The sequence below is a fragment of the Lagenorhynchus albirostris genome, chromosome 6, assembly GCF_949774975.1.
Source record: "Lagenorhynchus albirostris chromosome 6, mLagAlb1.1, whole genome shotgun sequence".
Taxonomy (NCBI): domain Eukaryota; kingdom Metazoa; phylum Chordata; class Mammalia; order Artiodactyla; family Delphinidae; genus Lagenorhynchus; species Lagenorhynchus albirostris.
The window spans coordinates 82,116,168-82,138,478 of record NC_083100.1 but is presented as its reverse complement, the minus strand read 5'-3'; the positions used below and the strand labels follow the sequence as shown (position 1 = coordinate 82,138,478).

General features: G+C 35.0%; 1 pseudogene; it reads left to right on the top strand.

Annotated features, from left to right (window-relative positions):
• Window positions 1–2,231: 2,231 nt before the first annotated feature.
• Window positions 2,232–2,667, top strand: LOC132521840 (large ribosomal subunit protein uL24-like; annotated as a pseudogene).
• Window positions 2,668–22,311: the final 19,644 nt, after the last annotated feature.

Here is a 22,311-nt window from a genome sequence, read left to right as displayed (position 1 = left end):
AATCAGATAGTTCCTCCTCATCTCCAGCACCTCGTAATGCTAGAGGGGCCCAGGACTTCATCTCTTGTCTACATACACTCTTCCCCTGGTAGCTCTCATCTAGTCCCATGACTTTATAGGCCCAATGAACATTTCTACTTCTAAGCCTAATAGGCATTTTAATCTTAAATGTTTCCAATCCAAACTTCTGATCTCCATATTTACCTCCATTCCAAATGTGTTCATGTTGCAGTTTTTCCCTCTCAGTGACTAGCAACTAGCCCCAGTTTCTTGGGCCAAAAATTTTGGAGTCACCTTTTACTTATCTTTCTTTCCCCACTCCCTACAATAATCCTTCAAGAAGTCATATCAACCCTATATGCAAAAATACATCCAGATTCTAATTACTTCTCACTGCCTCCTCTGCCACCTACCACTCTGGTCCAGGCCCCTGCAATTCACTGTAACAGCCTCCTCACTGGTCTCCCCTGCCTCTGACCTAGTCCTTCTAATAGTCTTTTCTCAACAGAGCAGCCTGAGTGCTTTCTTTTAAAATATTAGATCATGCCATTTTTATGTTCAAACCTCTCTACTGGATCCACTTTCACTCAGAGTGATACCAAAAGTCCTTACATATAGCCTAGAAGGTTCCTCATGATATAGCCTCTGCTATCTGACCACATCTCCTACTTCACTCTAGACACACTGACCTCCTTGCCTCAGGGTAATGTACCTACCATCCCCTTATGGACCTTAAACAATAGACCGCCAGTTATTTCTCCAGCAAAAATGGGTTTATTCAGGATCAACAAAGAATAGCAATTCAGGGTCTGCAACCGTGGTGAGCCACATGCAAGTTCCCCCAAGAAGGAGAGAAGAATTCTTTTATAGGAGGGAAAAGGAAGTTGGGAGGGCTATAGTAAACAAAGAGTCCATTGGAGGAATTGAGATTTTGAAGTTATAGTGGCTTTTCATTGAATGAGTTGTGACAGTCTTTCCTTGGCTGAGCTCTTGCCAGGCAAAAGGAAGTTTTCCTCTTCCTGTTGGGCTCTGCTATTATGGTAGGGCATGAGAGCACCCCCTTGACATTTAAAATAGAAAACTGAAGAGGGAAGAGATATGGGAACATATGTATATGTATAGCTGATTCACTTTGTTATAAAGCAGAAACTAACACACCATTATAAAGCAATTATACCCCAATAAAGATGTTAAAAAAATATAAAAATAAATAAATAAACAATAAATAAATAATAAATAAATTGAATAAAATAGAAAACTGTGTTTTAATTGAGCTTACTGTTTATTAACTTTTACACCCTCTTCCCCTAGGTAGATACACAGCTTACTCTCTAACCTCCTTTAAGTCTCCACTCAAGCATTACCTGCTCAGGGCACAACCCCCTTTCCAATGCAGTTATCATCATTTGACATATATTTTGCATGTTTATTTTGTTTATTGTCTATCTTCCCCATAAGAATGCAAAATCTTGTATAAATTTAATATTTGTTAAATATTCACCACATATTCCCACCTTTTAAACCTGTGCCTGGCATAAAGATGGTGTACAACAAATATTTGATGAATGAATGAAATTATATATACATATATTTATTTTTTAAACATAAATCCTTTCACAAAAATAAATAAGCATTAGAATACCTCAAATAAATTTTAAGAAATCTCATGTGTACAGAGTGTTACTCACGTGTTAGGCTCTGGGTAGTACTTTACAAGTGTGATGTCAGTGAATTTTCATAGCAGATCCTATGTGCAATCACATAAGACCTGTGGTCTTATGGTAATAAGACCAATTCTTATTACAACCAACTTACATGTGACATGTAATATAACTAATTTAAGAAGTGAAAAATCAGTACATGGTGAATACAGGTCCAGACCCTGACATGTCTGACTCCAGAGGCCATTCTCTTCCTAATATGTCTAAAACATGCCTCTTTAAACTTAGAAAGAAAGTTACCACCAGCAACAGCAACAAAAAAGATTAAACCAAACCTTAATTTTAAAAGGGGCAACTAAATGCCTGACTAGGATTCCAAATGTGTGAAAATTATAAATTCCAGCTTTTCAAAGGAAAAACATCGAGTAGGTCAGGCAAAAGGCTGACCAGAGATTAGAAAGGCAGAACTGCACACTCAAACAAATGAAGAGATTACAGTTAGAGAAACTTCTCTGAAAACTCCATCTTCTCTTTCCTGTTGTGGTCATTACCGAAGCAGCAACAGCCAAAATGAAGTTCAATCCCTTTGTGACTTGTGACCAGAGGAAGAACCATAAAAGCATTTCAACTCACTTTCCCACTTTCCCAGGAAGATTATGTCTTTCCCTCTTTCCAAAGAGCTGAGACAGAAGTACAATGTCCAACCCATGTCCATCTGAAAGGATGATGACGTTCAGGTTGTGTGAGGACACTACAAAGGTCAGCAAATTGGCAAAGCAGTTCAAGTTTACAGGAAGAAATGTATCATCTACACTGAACGTGTGCAGCAGGAGAAGCCAGTGGCACAACTGTCCGTGTGGGCATTCAACCCAGCAAGGTGATTATCAACAGGCTAAAAGTGAACAAAGGTTGCAAAAAGATCTCTGGATGAAAAGCCAAATCTTGCCAAGTAGGAGAGGAAAAGGGCTTAAAAAGGGAAGAAACAATTGAGAAGATGTGGGAATAAAGTAACTTATATACAATACCTGCTAAAATGAAAAAAAAAAACCCAACAACTCCCTAACCCTACCAGCTGCCCCATACTCCCACTGTGCAAAAGGATGAGAAATTGTTTCAAGTTCTTGCTTGTTGATTTGCTATCAGTTTGGGCCAAAAGACTGAGATAATCAAAGACTTCCAGGAATAAAATTAGGGACCTTTTTATTAAAGTGTTCTCTTAAAGTGTTTTGGTCAATCATAAAATAGTAGAGAAGGCCTTCCTTTGCCCTTCTGCTGGCCATGTGAAGAAACATGGGCTTGTCTCTACCTCTGCTCTTCTCCAAGTCTTATTCTTTTCTCTGAAACATGCACTATGTTTGAAAACCACTATGTTTTAAAAATAATCCAGAAAAAAGACAAAGAGAGGGTAAAAGTCATAGCACACCCCAGAGACAAGGAAATGTTCTTGAGAAGCATTTGCACATAGGTACCTGAAACTTTTCAAAACCACATCAATAAAAGAAAATGTTACATGAATGACTATTGAATATTGAAACTTAAGTATATTAGCAAATCAAATGGCCTGTGAAATAAGTGAAAACATTTTCTAACATCCCATATGGTCTCTACATAAACAGATTCTAAAAGGACATTTATATAAGTAATTCACACTTGAAACCAAAGGAAGCCCCCTATTTTTTTTTTAACATCTTTATTGGAGTATAATTGCTTTCCAATGGTGTGTTAGTTTCTGCTTTATAACAAAGTGAATCAGTTATACATATACATATGTTCCCATATCTCTTCCCTCTCGGGTCTCCCTCCCTCCCACCCTCCCTATCCCACCCCTCTAGGTGGTCACAAAGCACCGAGCTGATCTCCCTGTGCTATGCGGCTGCTTCCCACTAGCTATCTATTTTACGTTTGGTAGTGTATATATGTCCATGCCACTCTCTCACTTTGTCACAGCTTACCCTTCCCCCTCCCCATATCCTCAAGTCCATTTTCTAGTAAGTCTGTGTCTTTATTCCCATCTTACCCCTAGGTTCTTCATGACTTTTTTTTTTTCTTAGATTCCATATATACATGTTAGCGTACGGTTTTTATTTTTCTCTTTCTGACTTCACTCTGTATGACAGACTCTAGGTCCATCCACCTCACTACAAATAACTCAATTTTGTTTCTTTTTATGACTGAGTAATATTCCATTGTATATATGTGCCACATCTTCTTTATCCATTCATCCGATGATGGACACTTAGGTTGCTTCCTTGTCCTGGGTATTGTAAATAGTGCTGCAATGAACATTGGGGTGCATGTGTCTTTTTGAATTATGGTTTTCTCAGGGTATATGCCCAGTAGTGGGATTGCTGGGTCATATGGTATTTCTATTTGTAGTTTTTTAAGGAACCTCCATACTGTTCTCCACAGTGGCTGTATCAATTTACATTCCCACCAGCAGTGCAAGAGTGTTCCCTTTTCTGCACACCCTCTCCAGCATTTATTGTTTCTAGATTTTTTGATGATGGCCATTCTGACCGGTGTGAGGTGATACCTCATTGTAGTTTTGATTTGCATGATGAGAGTATTCCAAGTGCCAGCATCTCTCAGTGCACACAGAATAGTGACTTAAGATGTCAGTTCTTCATGTTATTTGTTCTGAAGTTTCACTGGTTTTATTTTAGGAGTAATGTCTCAGAGAAAACTGAAATTTATATAAAACTTATTTAGGATTTTAAAAGCATTTTATATCTTGGCTTTATTTTTAGAGAATTTTGTAGATGAGAGGTAAAATATTGAGATTCAACCAAAGCAGAAACAAGGCAATAAAGTTGAATTTACTAGACCAAATCAGGATTTCAGTGCCAACAGGTACAAATCTACACATTCACAATCGTTGGTTCCTCTATTGAACGTCTTTTATATTCATTGGCACACAGCCCAGTATGACTGTGTATATTTTTTCTAATATGGACAACTTGTGATGTACCTCAAATGAGAAGATTCTTCAACACACCAAATTTCATGTTATTATGGCTAGCTCAGTACTAAGACTTGGGTGACAGCTGCAGCTCTCCAGAAACTAGCACTAAAAGGTGCTAATATCCTAGCAAGCACTTTAAAAAGACCTTAAGTTGTATATATCTAATCTAAGGTTGAACATTGTATATACAAAAAAAAAAAGGAAGTTAGCAGGAATTCAGCTACCAGAAGTCTGTGTTTCCTAGCAAAAGACAGTTGGACAATTCCTCTAAAAGATAGCAAGCTATTACTCAAAAGTCAAACATTTGCTTCTCCATTTACTAGTGAAAATTGCATTCTGTTATCAAATAAAATAAGTGTTATTATTAAAAATTACATGCCCATCACTAAATGGTTGAGTTCACCTACATATTTGGGTTAACATATCAAACAAAGAAAACAGGCTTGGCCACAAAGTCAATGAAAGTCAAATAAAAGGCCAGACTAAACAGATGAGACACCATGCCCTGAAGATCAACAGAGGATATCATTGTTAGGTGAGGAGGGTTTAGTAACTTCAGCAAGGAGGATTTTCTGTGCCCATCACAAACTAAGCAACTCATTTAGGCTACTTAACCACAAATTCTACTGCAAGACTGATGGACAGTTAGTTGCATACAACTGGATTTTTTTCTTTGCCATATTGTATTAGAGTTAAACTCCGTTGAACCTTACATGGATATCCTAGAGATATCTTTGAAATTTTTGGTAATAACAATGGTGGTAACAAATAGGTAGCTTTATATTAGTTAATTTTTCAATACAAGTTATATTTACATGTAACATGTGATGACAATTATGATAACTGAGATTAAGATAATAATGGGGGCTTCCCTGGTGGCGCAGTGGTTGAGAGTCTGCCTGCCGATGCAGGGGACATGGGTTCGTGCCCCGGTCCAGGAAGATCCCACATGCCGCGGAGCGGCTGGGCCCGTGAGCCACGGCCGCTGAGCCTGCGTGTCCAGAGCCTGTGCTCCACAACGGGAGAGGCCACAACAGTGAGAGGCCCGCGTACCGCAAACCACCCCCCCCAAACAAAAAACAAAACAAAACAAAAAGATAATAATGAATTATTTGTTTGAAAACAATACTTATTCCAGTAAATTCTTCCTAAAATGATCCTACAGCTTTTGAATACTGGGCATTACCTAGTCTGGTCTAGAGTATCAAAGAGTCCATAATGTGTCCATATTTGTCATTCTTGAGATTTGTCAGAAGGAACTTCCATGCACTAAACTGAAAAGCCCAATTTCTCCTTCTCCACAGCATCCATTAGGATTCATCCAGCTAAGTATTATGATTATATACCTAGAAAACTCAAGAGATTCAACCAAAAAGCTATTTAGCAAGGTAGTGGGGCACAAAATTAATACACAAAAGACAACAAATGGCATGAATATATAATAGATTCAAGTACTGATTTAAAAAAAGAAAAAAGATGAAAGGCACATTAATAAACTTAATAAGAAATGTTAAAACACTACTGGAGGGCTTCCTTGGTGGCACAGTGGTTGAGAGTCCGCCTACCGATGCAGGGGACGCGGGTTCGTGCCCCAGTCCGGGAAGATCCCACATGCCACGAAGCGGCTGCGCCCGTGAGCCATGGCCGCTGAGCCTGCACGTCCGGAGCCTGTGCTCCGCAACGGGAGAGGCCACGGCAGTGAGAGCCCCGCATACCGCAAAACAAACAAACAAACAAACAAACAAAAAACACTACTGGAAAACATATAAGAAATTTTGTACAAAGGGAAGATGTACCTAGTTGGTAAATACCAAAAAGATGACAATTCTTTCTGAGTTAATTTATAATTTCAACATGAGCCCAATAAGAAAAATATTGACAGTGGGGTTTTTGAAACAAGGCAAAGTGATCATAAAGTTTATATGGAAAAATAATTAATCAAAAATAGGCAGAAAGACTGAGGGAAAAAAGAGGCAATGAGGGCAACTTAGCACTATCAGATATTAAAACATAAAAACCTGGACACAAATAGTGTGGTACTGGTTCATCATTAGATAAAATGACTAATAGAATATTATACAAAGTCCAGAAATAATTCCAAATGCATACCGCAATTCAATATATGAAAAATATAGCATTTCAAATAAGCGGTGAAGAGGTAAACACCTCACTAAATGATGGCAAACTACCTGTGGAGAAAAGACGTTGGATTCATACCACACACCATACTCTAGTACAACCAGGATACATTTCAAATGAATGAAAGATGTTCATACAAAATAGAGCATATAAGTATTAGAAGAAGTCACAGGAAGTTCCTTTTTAGTATTTCAGTGGAGATGGTCCTTATAACTCAAAATCTAGAATCCATGAAAGAAAATAATAAATTTAATGACATATAAAACTATAAACAAAGTCAAAAGGTAAGTTACAAACTGAGAAACTCATCACAGATAAATTCTAATCTCCCTAACATACGAAGAACTACTAGATACCAATAAAAGACCAAAAATATAATAGAAAGATAGGCAGAGATATATATATTCAAGTCATAGAAAGAAAATCTAAATGGCCTGTAAACATAAGTAGATGATCAAGTCCACTCGTAAGAAAAGAAATACATATTAAAACTACACTGATATCACTTTTCAGATTGGCAATGGTCTAAGAGCTTGATAATACATTTTATTGCTTATAGGAAAACAGGCCCTCTCATACATTAGGGAGAGTTGAAATTGGTACAACTCTGATGAAAGAAAATTTTGCAAGGTTTATTGAAACTGCATATACCCATTGATTCACAATAGCACTTCTAGGAATTTATCCTACAGATATATTTGCCCATATGTGAAATGACATTATGTGTAACATTATCCAGGCCTGTATTGCTTGAAATAAAAACTAGAAACAACTCACATGCTCATCAATAGGAGAATGGTTAAAAAGTCATTGAACATTTACAGTGTAAAGTACTGCACAGTGGCTTTATAGAAAGTGAGGATCTCTCTAGTATTGATTATTAATATGTAGATGTATTGTTAAAGGCAAAAAAAATAGTAATCGATAAAACAGGATATGTTGTATGCTACTTTTTAAAAAAAAGATGTATAAAGAAACTCTGCAAGAACATATAAGAAAATAATAACTGATTATGGCACTCTCTGTATGTGTGTGTGAGAGAGCTATGTAAATGGTGGACAGGGTGAGAGCAAAACTTTTCACTGTGTTCCTTTTTACATATTTTGAAAATTTTGAACTATGTGAACATATGACATTTTAGGGTACAGGACAGGGAAAGACTGACTGTGCCACCCCAGAGAAGCTATTCCTTTAGGGCCCTAGTCATAAGCAACCATTCGCTGCTGGGGAGGGTGAAAGGTCAGTTAAAACTATCTTCTAGCAACAGTAAACAAATGTGACTACATCAAACTAAAAAACTTTTGCGCAGCAAAAGAAACCATCAACAAAACAAAAAGGCAACCTATTGAATGGGAGAAGATAATTGCAAACAATATATCCTGTAAGGGATTGATATCCAAAATATATACAGAACTGATACAGCTCAATATCAAAAAAAAACAAAAACAAAAAACAAAACCCAATTGAAAAATGGACAGAGGACCTGAATAAACATTTTTCCGAAGAAGACAGACAGATGGTCAACAGGCACATGAAAAGATACTCAACATTACTAATAATCATGGAAATACAAACGAAACCTACAATGAGATACCACTTCTCACCTTCACACTGCACTCGTCAGAATGGCTATTATCAAAAAGACAACAAATAACAATTATTGGGGAGGATGTGAAGAAAAGGGAAACCTCATGCACTGTTGGTGGGAATGTAAGTTAGTGTGGCCTCTATGGAAAACAGTACTGAGTTGTATTAAAAATATGACTATCATATCATCCAGCAATTCCAGCTCTTGGTATTTATCTGAAGAAAACAAAAACACTAATTCAAAAAGATATGTACTCCCATGTTCATTGCAGCATTGTTTACCATAGCCAAGGTATGGAAACAACCTAAGTGTTCACCAATAGATGAATGGATAAAGAAGATGTGGTATATATACAATGGAATACTACTCAACAGTAAAAAAGAAAGAATGCATGCCATTTGCAATAACTAGGATAGACCTAGAGGGTATTATTCTAGTTGAAGTTAAGTCAGACACAGTAAGATAAATACTGTATAAAAAGAACAAAACAGAAACAGACTCATATATACAGAAAACAAACCTATGGTTGCCAGAGGAGAGGGGGCAAAGGATGGGTGAAATAGGTCAGAGGGATTAATAGGTACAAACTTCTTGTTATAAAATAAATAAGTTATGGGGATGTAATGTACAGCATAGGGAATATAGTCAATGATATTATAATAACTTTGTATGGTGACAAATGGTTACTAGACTTAACGGTGATCATTTCATGATATATAAAAATATGGAATCACTATGTTGTATACCTGAAACTAATATAATATTGTATGTCAATTATGATTCAATAAAAAAGACCAAAAACCCACCAAATCAATAAGTAAATAAATAAAACTATCTTCTTCATTGCCAGTGTACTCTTTCTACTAAAAAGTACACTGTCAAAGCTACACTTTGGAAAGAGAACTAAGTAGAATACATTTTTTACTTATTTTTGTTCCTTTACCTAAGAATAAGGGAATTATGCCCAAATAGAATGTGTGCTCCTTTAAATCTTTCTCTTCTTTTTAATCTTTTCTAAACATACCAAAAAAAAAAAAAAAAACAACCCACCAAAATAGACCATTCAGTATTTTCCTTCTCTTAGTCTGCCCAGGCTGCTATAACAAAATGCCACAGACTGGGTAGCTTATAAACAACAGAAATTTATTTCTCGTAGTTCTGGAGCCTGGAAGTCCGAGATCAGGGTGCCAGCCTGGCTGATCAAGGGCCCTTTTTGGGTCACAGACTTTACATTGTATCCTCACATGGTGGAAGAGGCTAAGGATATCTCTGGAACCTCTTTTATAAGGATACTAATGCCATTCATGAGGGCTCCACCCTCATGACTTAAGACCTCCCATACAGTCGACCTCCTAATACAGTCACCTTTGGGGGTTAGGATTTCAACATATGAATTTGTGGTGGACACACACATTCAGACCATAGCATTCTTCACAACATACTTTACACCTTTTAAATCTTATTTTGTAAGGTAAAATTTTCTCTACTTTTGTTGATTGTGCCATTAATCTTGGAGACTCCTCCATTTTGTATACAGAATTTTAAAGTTTTTTTTCAAAGATCCATATGGATACATTGTTTTAGTGCAAGTCCATCAAATGAAAAGCATAGTGGAAGAATTATCTTTCAAACTGAATTTATGGGAGTTTCTTTGTACTTAAACCTCACCTTCTATTTGTCACCTCTGATTCCACACCCTGTTTTCAGACTAACATTTTACCAACTTTCAAGGTCATTTCTCTCTGGGCCCTAGGATATTAGCAAACCACCTAATTCAGTTCACTATGAGTCTAACAGTATGCTCTGAATTCTTTTATTTCATCAATAAAGATATTAAGGAGACTATCCTCATGACAGGTTTCCACTAAATATCATTTGATTCACTGTCGTCATGTGAATCACTGGAAACACAGTGATGGCTAACTAATCTTTGTAGCTTTGTCAGATTCTCCCATTACCTAGAGGTGGTATAAACCAGACTACTTCAGCTCTTTGAAAACTTCTTCCCTCTTATTGATAAGATGCTGCAGCTGTTAATACTTCCTCATAAATAGATATCCCCAGACCCTAACCTGCCTAGATTGAAACTGATTCTATCTTTTGTCCAGAGGTTTCATTGAAGAATACATTGTAGGGTAACTATGACAACACTAGTGTGATAAAAGAAAAGCAAACTCCAATAATCTAGAATTCCCTTCAGCCATTGTTTCAAGGGAGAATTTATAAGACATTTTATGTTGCAACTTGCTTTATGTGGTAAAGATAATATAAAAGAGATATCCCTCTGTATTCAGTTTGTTTGTTTTTCTTTTTTTCCTCTTTTTTTCCCTGTGTTTTAGTTTGGTTTCAGGACCGGATTTAGAATAAAAAACAGTTTGGTCATTGGGGATAATAATCTTTGAGAAAGCAATTTTAATATGATACAGTGGCCAAAAATATATTAAAAAAAGTAGCTGATAATTGTAGAAATTGGGTGATGGATACCTGAGAGTTCAATATAGTATTCCTCTACTTTGGTATATTTTGAACATTTTCTATAACAAAAAAATTAAAATAAGCAAAGCTTAAAGTACATTCTCAGTCTCTTTTGCTGTGGTACATCTTATCAGATATCCTCTAAATTACCCTTGTCATCATCCCCCAAACTGGATCTATGTCCAGAGAGAGAGATTAAAGTATAATTGAGGTGAAATATACTATTACTTTACTGTATTTAATAATTTGATGAGAAAAGTAGAGAGGTAATAGCAAAGTGGTGGTAATCCCTGAATGCTGGAAACTGGGGGCCACTCAGGTAGGTCATTGATATTGTTTGTATATGTTTAGAGGAAGAAAGAGGGGAACATAGTGTGGATTACACAGGGGTGCTAGGAAGAAATAAGATTTTAAGAAAACTCTAGGTTTAGATGGTAAAGAACATGAAAAAAGAAGGTGAAGAACAAACTCAGGAAGGGCTGATAATGAAAAGCTGAGCTCAGACAATCTCTGCATATTACCACACATCCAGAATAAAGGCAGGAAGCCTGATCACGGGATTTCTGTGGGTTTGATCCCAGTGACCCTGGACAGACTGAACATTCAGATGAGAGAACTTCAGATGAGAGAACAAGAACTTCAGCTTTAGCCTGAAACTGATCCAGGCAGAAAAGGACCCTGCACCTTCAATGATATGGTTTTCCAAAAAGGTTTATCTGCCCTCAGCTTGAGAATGGGGGTAGACTGAACTAGAAAGAAAAGGCGGTGATTTCAAGGGTTTGGACTCAAGGAGAGAGCAGAAAACGAAAGAACTGAGATTGCTTAAGAGAGATGGCTTACTGTTTTCAGGCTGTACTGAGCTAATGAAGCAATATCTTAACCAGTAACTTACTTCATCTATCTATAGTTTTTTCCTAAGCTTGTCCAAAAGGATGCTAATATCAGACATGGAACTGAACAGATTGTATATACTGTATTTTGGTAGATATAATGGGAAAGGTATGCTCCAGAGAGAGAAAAGGGTATCAGGCTGTAGAGAGATATTTGGAGGAGAAATCTCTCCCCTCCTTGCATTTTTAAGTGATTGAGAAGGTAAGTTTTTTGCTCAAAATGAGGGGCAGAGAAAATCCAGCTAAAGTTGATTTCTGTTTGGGATCTGAGAGTGGCATTTCATCAGCCATTTGGAACTTAATTGCCAAAGCATAAATAAATTTCTATAGCCCCTTATTCTCTTTATAAATAGCACTTTCTCACTTGTGTGCTATTGTTCATTTGCCTGAAAAGCAAATTAAGGTTTTCTAGTAGCTATCCACAAATGCATAGCAGCTTTGTAAGTCCTGCTTTATTTATTATTCTCATTTGTGATTTCAGAATTTATGTTGAGAATATACTTATTAAACTAGCCAAAGATGTAAAGTTAGCTGGCATGCCTATTACTTAAGAAAACATGATTAAATTCTAAGTCATCTTCACAAATCTAATGACCTTTAATGGGGACAAATGCAGATTAAATAACCTAAATAAGAGAAATAGATGTTAGAAATTTACATAAACAGGCAGAATATTATCTGGTAATCATGATATAACTGAAACAATAAAAATAATAACAAAACCTTTATATTGATCACTGACCAGGTCTTAATCAGAGTACTGTTTTCTAGAATAAAACTGCATAGCATAGATAGAATGACAAAACTTCATAGCATAGATAGAATGACAATTACTTCTCCCTTTCTTCCTGACAGGGAGAAGTTCAACCAATATATGAATGTTTAGTAAATGACAGGAGGAAAGCCTAAATGAAGTAGGGAAAAGGTCATTAATATGAGGATAGGTCTTAATATTCCTCAAATATCTAGAAAGGAATCATAGATTGTGATCAATCATTCTATGTTTGAGTAGAAGGCTGAAAAAGAGCAGGCTGCAGAAACAGAGAGTATAATCATGGGACAACTTCCTTATTGTAAAAAGTATGTGATATTTTAATGAATTAACATTGTGAAATCTCATCATAAGGTATGTTTAAGCTGAATGACAAATACCCTTGTATCTCACAGAGAGACTTAAAAGAGGAGGTTTAAAATTCTGTCTATTCCTAGAATCCTAGGATTACCTAAAGAATCAAGGATTAATATCATCTTTTAAGAATGATTTAATAGAGAATTCTAAAACTGTGGGCACCAATCTAATATTGATAAGTTGGTGACTATCAATATTCTAAAAAAAAATGTAAGTATGGTAAAGAAGCATAATCATCTAATAATAATACATGAAAAGTATCCATTTTTACTCTGTTATTCACAAATTCTGACTCTACAACTGAGTCTACTCAAGGGAAAATATAACATTTGACCTCCAACTTCAAGAGTTGTACAGATGATAAGATATGTGAAAGCAATTTAAGAACTATAGAGCATTGCAGACATATAGGCTTCTGTTATTAGTATAAACAATAGTATTAAAAAGAAATCATTCCTATATCTCAGTGGCACATATATGAATCTCATAACTCTGAATATGAAACCTTTTACTCTTTGCATAAAACTCTGCAAGGGAATCTATATCTAAGAATTAAAGAAGGGCCTGAGGTTAACCATTTACTTTTATTTACTTTTTAAGTTTTTATGAGAGTATAAATTCATACAGTAAAGTTCACAAAGTGCATTGCTCAAAGAATTTTAGTAAATGAATACACCCATGTAACCACCATCCAAGTCAAGATAATAAAGAACAATACAAACATCCTAGGATATTTCCTCATGCCTCATTCCAGTTGACTATCCCAAAGATAACCACTATTCTGAATTTAATCACTATAGACTTATTTTAACTGTTTTGGAAGTTCATATAAATGAAATCATATGGTATGTACTCTTTGTGTCTGGCTTCTTTGGCTCAACCTTATTTCTGTGAGAGTCATAGTTGTGGTTGTATGAAGCAGTTGTTCATTATTTTGATTGCTGTATATTTTCACTTTAAGAATACAGAAGCACTTTTGGAATGGCACTCTGAAAATCTCCTGTCCTATAAAAGCAATGAGAACACTATTAAAAATTGTCAAAATCAAATTCTTCAGATATCTGGGAATAAACCAAAGATTTACAGCAATCTGAAGAGCATTTATTCAAGAAAAACAATTGAATTTTGACAAAACAGTGAGCTTTGTGACATTTTAACTTGCCCTATTTTGATTGCCCTCTCCCCAGATCCATGGTAGCCTTGAAAATAAGCAGTCTCACACCATAGTAGCTGTGAAAAGCACCCTAGTAGACACTGAAGAGGGCAGAATGGATTTGGAACTCCCCAAAGTCCTCAGTCAATTGTCATTATTCGACCTGTCTGGAAGCTTCCTGGAAAAGCCCCATTCATGAGGCTTGTCTTTATTTTGACTAACCCAGAGTTTGCTTGGTGAGGAGAGCTCTATCCCCAGGGCACTGTCAAAAACATTCAGCAGCAATTGTTTAACATCATAGCTGTTTAAAACAGAGATACCATTTGAGAAAAATAAGTGGCTTGCCAAAAAATGTAAAAGGGAACTCTGGACAATAGATGTCCATAGTGGGCTTTGGAAAGCTCCAACATATTCCTGGGTATCTAGGAGGCCACATGCACATGCACGACTGTGTGCATGCCCCAGAAAGACCAGGGAAGGCCCTATTCTCTCACCTCTAGCACAACCAGAGGCCCTGTGCACATAGGAAATGAAGGCTAAGGCAGACATAAAATGCCAGAGCACTGAAGGCATGCCCCAACACAGACACACACAGATCCTCTTAGAAAAATCTTGGACATATTGTTTCAACACGCTGAAAGAGATTAACTTGGGAATGATAACAACAACAAACACCAACAACAATAAACCCTGGAAGGAGGGGATTTTAATTTATGAAGTTAGCACATTATATTATATAAAACTCCAGTTTTCAACAACAGCAAAACAAATTACAAGACTTGCTAGGACAGGAAAGTATGGCCAATACACAGGGGAAAAAAGCAGTTAATGGAAACTACCTCTGAGGAATCTCAGATGTAAATCTTACTAGGCAAAGAATTTAAATCAGCTACCGTAAACATGTTTAAAGAATGAAAGGAAATCATAGCTAAAGAATTAAAGTATGAGAAAGATGGCTCATCAAATAGAGAATTTCACAAAAAGATAGAAATTACATATGTGTGTGTGTATATATATATATATATATATATATATATACCAATTAGAAAATTTGGAATTGAAAAATACAATAAACAAAATGAAAATTTCACCAGAGGGGCTCAAGGTCAGATTTGAACTGACAGAATAAGAATGGGCAAACTTGAAGATAGGTCAAATAGAAATTGTCCAGTCTGAGAAACAGAATTTTTTTTCTTAATGAAGAAAAATGGACAGAGCCTCAGAGATCTGTGGAACACTGTCAATAATACCAACATATGCATAATAGGAGTCTCAGAAGAAGAGAGAAAGAGATACAAAAAATATTTAAAGAAACAATGACCAAACCTTTTCCAAATTTGATACAAAATATTAATCTATAGGTCCAGGAAGCTCAACAAACCCAAAGTGTGTTAAACATAAAGAGATTAACCCCTTTACACAGACAAATCATATTGTCAAACTGTCAAAAAACAAAGATTAAAAATGTATTTTTGTTTGTAATGCTTTTATTTCCCTGTATGAATTAAAAGATATACACATAAATTATAAAACCACATTGATGGACTTAATATATACAAATATAATTTGTATGACAATAATAGCACAAAAGTTGGGGTGGGAAAATGAACTATAGTGGAGCAAAATTTTTATACATTATTGAAATTAAGTTGGTAATAATCTGAAGTAGATTGTTTTAAGTTAGTATGCTAATTGTAATTCCCAGGGAAACCACTAAAAAAAACCCTCAAAATAATGTAATAGTATAAACAACAAGGGAATTAAAGTAGTACACTAGGAAATATCTAACAAAAAAAATACAGAAAGGGAAAAAAGGCATAAGACATAGAACACAAAAAACAAAAAGGTAAATGAAATCCTACATTACCAGTAATTACATTACATGTGAATGAATTAAGCATTTGAATCAAGACAGATATCAGCAAAATGAATTTTTAAAAAATGATCCAACTATATGCTGTCTATAAAAGACACATGTGTGATTCAAAGAATTAAAAGGTTGAAAGTAAAAGAATAGGAAAAAAATCTCTTTGGTTACTGTAACCAAAGAGACCTAGTAACCAAAAGAGACCTAGAGTGGCTATACTAATATCCAACAAAGTAGATTTTAAGACAAAAACAGTTATTAGAGACAAAGAAGGGCATTCTATAATAATAAATGAGTCAATCCCTCAGAATAGCATAACAACTTTAAATATATATGCACCTCACAGCAGAGCTCCAAAATACATGAAGAAAAAACTTGTGGAATTCAAGAAAGAAACAGACAATTCAAAAACAACAGTTTGACAGAAGTAGAGTTGCAGATGTAGAAAACAAACTTATGGTTACCAGAGGATGGGGGGAGGGGTAAATTGGGAGATTGGGATTGACATATACACACTACTATATAGAAAAAACTAATAAGAACCTGCTGTATAGCACAGGGAACTCTACTCAATACTCTGTAATGGCCTATATGGGAAAAGAATCTTAAAAAAAAAAAAAAAGAGTGGATGTTTGTGACTGATTCACTTTGGTCTATGCCTGAAACTGGCACAGCATTGTAAATCAACTATGCTCCAATAAAAAATTAAAAAAAAAAAACAGTTTGAGACAGCGATATCCTACTTTCAATAATGGAGAGAGAAGATCAACAAGAAAATTGAAAAGTGCATGACAGTATAAGACAACTAGGCCTAAAATACATCTATAGAACACTCCACCCAACAACAGCAGAATTCACATTCTTCTCAAGTGCACGTGGAATAATTCTCTAGGATAGACCATATGTTAGGCCATAAAAGAAGCTACAATAAATTTAAAATGATTGAAATCATACAATATGTGTCCTTTGGCCACAATGTAATAATATTAAAAATCAATAACAAGGAAATTTGAGAAGCTCATAAATATGTGAAAATTGAACAACACACTCCTAAATAATAAATGGATCAAAAAATCACAAGGAAAATTAGAATATACTTTGAGATGAATGAAAATGAAAACACAACATGCTAAAACTTATGGCATACAGTGAAAGAAGTGCTCAGAGAAAAATGAACAGTTATAAATGCCTAGATTAAAAAAGAAGAAATATCTCAAATAGCCAAAACTTCCACCTTAAGAAACTAGAAAAAGAAGAGCAAACTAAATCCAAAACAAACAGGAAGGAAAAACAAAGATTAGAGAGGAAATAAATAAAGTAGGGAAAAAGATAAAGAAAAAACAACAAAACTAAAGATCGATTATTTGAAAATATCAAAAAATTGGCAATCCTTTAGCTAGATTGATCAAAAAAAAAAAAGAAGAGAAAAAGAACTGAGAAAGAAGACTCAAATTACTAAAATTAGAAATGAAAAATGGGCCATTTGTACCAATCTTACAGAAATAAGAAAGATTATAATGGAATACTATGAACACTGTATGTCAACAAATTAGACAACCAAGCTGAAATGAGCAAAGTATTAATACTAGAAAGACACAAACTACTGAAACATTTTTATCTGTAATATCATTATTTACATATTTAAGACTTTATTATTATGTAAGTTATATTAAAATTTAAGTTTGTAATCTTGTTGATCCCTTTATCATTATGAAGCACTCATTTTTTTCTCTAGTAATACTTTTTGCCCTAGAGTTTCTTTGCCTGGTATAACTACATTGTTTTCTTTTGGTTATTATTTCATATTATATTTTTCATAACTATTACTTTATACATTTAAGAGTCCTTATATTTCAGGTGTATCTCATAAGGTGCATACAGTCGGTTATTGTTTTTCTGTTCACTTTGACCATCTTTTTCATTTAATTGGAGTATTAATCCAACTAAGTGTAATTATTGCTGTATTTGGATTTAAATCTACCTTCTTACTCTATTATACCATCTTCTTTTAGATTAATCAAGTGTTTATTATTCCATTTGCCACATCTATTAGATTATTAGTTATATATTTGTTATTTTGTTGGTTATCATAAATAAGAGATTCCAACATTCATCCTTTGCGTGTTACAGTCTACCTTAAATTAGTACATTTACACTTCTCGGATAACACTTCTAGTGTTGTCATCTATTTTAATCCTGCATATATATATATATATATATATATATATTTTTTTTTTTTTTTTTTTTTTTTTTTTTTTGCGGTACGCAGGCCTCTCACTGTTGTGGCCTCTCTGTTGCAGAGCACAGGCTCTGGACGCGCAGGCTCAGAAGCCATGGCTCACGGGCCCAGCTGCTCTGTGGCATGTGGGATCTTCCCGGACCGGGGCACGAACCCGTGTCCCCTCCATCGGCAGGCGGACTCTCAACCACTGCGCCACCAGGGAAGCCCCTGCATATATTTTAAATCCTATAATGCATTACTACTATTATTTGTGTAGATTTACTAATTTACCCTTTCCTGTGTTCTTAATTTTTTTCCTGAAGTTCCATGTGTAAACCTGAAAAAAATTCCTTTAGAGTTTTTTTTTACTATAAATCTGTTAGCAGCAAATTCTCTCTGCTTTTGTTTGTCTGAAAGTGTATTTATTTCACATTCTTTTCTGATGGATATTTTGTGAGTATAGAATTTTGGGTTGGGAATTATGTTCTTTCAGAACTTTAAAGATGACATTCCATTGTCTTCTGGATTCCATAGTTTGTATCAAAAAGTCAGACTTAAATCTTATTTTTGCTCCTTTGAAAGTAATGTATACATATATTTTTTCTCTGACTACTTTCAACATTTATTTTTATCATTGTTTTTCAGATGTTTGATTATGATGCTCTGGGTATAGCTTCCTTGTATTTCTTCTGTGGTGTTGTGGAGCTTCTTGAATTTATGACTTCCTGTCTTTCATCAGTTTTCTAAAAGTAGTTGCCAATAGTATTTGAAATGTTGCTTTTGTTCAATTCATGCAATTTTATCCTTCTGGGACTCCAAGTACAGGTATATCAGACTTTTAAACTCTTCCACATAGCTCTTATTCTCCTGTATTTTCTACCTCTTTCAATCTCTATATTTAAATTTGAATATTTTTGACAGTCTTCTCTCTTAGTTCACTATCCTTCTTTCTAATGTGCCTAATCCATTAAAAACTCATCTTTCAATTTGTTTTAGTTCTTGTAATTTCTGGTTCTATCATTTCCATTTGGTCCTGTTTTTTATATACTTGTTAATTTTTAAATTGTATGCTGAACATTGTGTGTAAAAAAGTTGCAGACACTACATAAAGTCATCTTTTTCCAGAAAGGATTTAATATGCCCCAGTCATGTAATGGATGGACTTATTACATTACTCCAGTGGCTGCTGGATTTCAGACTTTTAGCATCATCAATTTCCAGTTTGTTCTAACTCTTAAAGCATAGCCTTTAATTTTTAAGGAGTAGACTTCTTGGGTTCTCTTATGAAATCCCGAGGTGTTTACTTGGGCTCTTGCACCTTGATGGTCTCTAAACTTTCATCTTTGTCTCCCAAGGTCTCCAAGACTGCCAAAAATCTCTGCTCACTCTTTAACCTCCAAGCTGTTCCTTTACACTTAGTTTCTCTGCATTTTACCCTGCACGGTTTAAGAGTCAGCACACGCCGTAAGGGGAAATCACACAGAAGTCTGGGCTTCCTCCTCTGTAATTTTTTTCAACTTCTGGATCTTAGTCTTTCATATCCTAATCACCCTGTTACACTCAAGCTTGAACATCTGTCTCCCTACTCCAGTGAGACTGCTATAAGCCCAGGCTGACACTTTCTTAGCCTGTATTACCCATGCCATGAATCTGCAAATATATAAGTGAACATTTGAGGTGAATGTGGAGCTCAATTTATTATAGTTTTCTCCTCTCTAGGATCTTGGTCCCTCCAGTGCTGGCTTCCTTAGTTCCTGTCTAGTGACTTCAAACAATTGTTGTATATACTTTCAAATAGTTCTTCTCAATAGGAGAGTTAAAGTAGTATAAGCTATTCTTTCATAGCCAGAAGTGGAAGTTGAACCATTTACTTTCAATTTGCAATTTTCCTTAATCTCTACTTTCAACATAGTCTTTTTATTTGTGGTTTTGAAACTGCAGAGTTAAAATTGAGTCAGAAAAATTATGTACCTGGGTGGACTTGAAGTAAGAAAAATGAGTCAGGAAAGCATTTATTCAAATGTTAAATAAAATTTGTACAGTTGCTTTTTTTTCTATGATTAGCCTAAATCACAAAGGGAAAATGGATTCCTGAATTATGTAGGTTTTTATCTAATATTGAAGATTCACTGTTCTGTGTATCCCAGGTCCAATGTCAGTGTTGAAAGATAAAATCAAAACATCTTTTTGGTTTTACAAGTACAAAATTTAGTGCCTTTTAATGACATATATTTTGCATTACTTTTTGAATATATAACATATATTTCCTCCTTACAAAAAGATGAGATTGACAGTTTGGTGGGTAATTTTTTTTTTTTTTTTTAAGTGAGAGAAGTTTGTCTCTCTACTATGTAGCATAGGTCTTCTGGATGGAACGTGCTCCACTTAGAGCTGTTTCCTGCTTGGAGGGACAATTAATATGCTTACTACTTGAGAAACGCATGGCTCATTGGACTAAGCTTTGAGTCAGTAGTTGGGAGTTATAATCCTACTTCTGCTACTGATTCAATTTGTGCCCCGGGGCAAGCCATTTAACATTTGTATTTTTTCACCTGAAAAATGGGATAAAATTATCACTTATTTGCTAGAGTAGCTAGTAATAACAGATTTTGAATATGAAGAAGTGCATATATTTTGACCAGTTAAGATTACTACAAACATTCCTACAATTAAGTTTCCCCTAAAGCCTCAGTACTGCTTCGATTAAAATTCTTCTGATTTAAGTTAAAATGAAGCACAATAAAGTGCAGTTAAGTGTTTTGCCTAATTTGCATGCTTAAACAGGTAGGAAAATCCAGAGTAGTTTAGCCTGAGAAAACAAATTGTTTTTAAAATAGAGAGGAAAATAATCTTTCTTCCCCCCACTGTTTTTTTTTAATTGTAAGAAGTATTATATATTATACACATGTACTATTCCCTACTGCCAAATTGCAAAAATTCACATTTACGCACAATAATAACAGTAAACTCACATCTATCCTTTTCCTTTTCTTATTTATAATTCTTCAGAAATAGAGTTTTAATAATAATTATTCTTAAATTTTATGATAATTTTATCTCAGCATGGATTGTTTTAAATGCTCTAACCATATTATAAAAGGGAAATGATCAGATTACTCCTTTGCCTGGTGCTTTATCTTACTTTGCAGAGTCTATGCTTCTGATAAAAATATGAAAATTGAATTTTTTGTATATAGAGAAATTTAAAATATACTTGTACTTTGGAAAGGTGCCATTGAAAAGGAGGCCTTAAAAAGAATGCTTTTAAATATTTAATAAATTATCCTCAATTTATTTCATAAATTTGAATTTAATATAAAATAGAAGACAATAAATTGTCTCTCTTTACCATGTGCCTCCTTTTAACTGCTTCTAATATATTTGTAGTTTTTCTGAGACTCAGTTTTTTTCTCTTATTATGAAATGGTAATAATATTATCAAGGCTACCTGCTTCGTAAAGTTGTAATGAAAATTAAGTAAGAATGTGTATGAAAACACATTAAAAACCATTGATCTTGTTAGAGATAATGCTGAAGAATGCTGTCATCGAACAGCCTTCACATAACATTCCTGAATTCTTGAAGTCTTAATTTTTACTTTCCAGCCTAATCTTTGTCACCATTCTGGGTGGTTTCAATATCCTTGCAAATGACCCATCCAGCTCCCTGGAGGTTTTGATATCCAATTTTTTCATCTCTTCATTGCCAGGGACCATTTTTTTCTATCACTGCAGTGGTAAATCCCTGGCCACTGTCGTCACCAGATATGACTCCCCTCAATACATTGAATTCTATTCTTAGATTATCTCTCCTATCCTTCTCACTCACTTGCTTAAATATCTGCCCGGAAGCAAGGATTCCTCTGAATGGTGTCAGCCTTCTAATCCATTACACGTATCACTTCTTTCTATCCACAACAGCCTCTTCTATGCTATATTTTCTTCTTATAAGACTCAAATTCCATTATTCATTGTCCCAATGACTCCCATTCAACTCCCATAACTTCCTTGTTCCTTTCTTCCTCAAATCCAACCATTGAAGAACTCATTCATCTGCCTTCTCTGTGGTGCCAATAACTATGTGTTCTGGGAAATAACCACACACAGCTGGGCAGACTGGAGTCATGATAAACATGATCTCCAACCTCAAATGGGTGCTCAAGTCTGGCAATTCTACTATGATGCTTCTGTCTCCAACCTCAATCAGGACTATTTTGTAACTTTTTA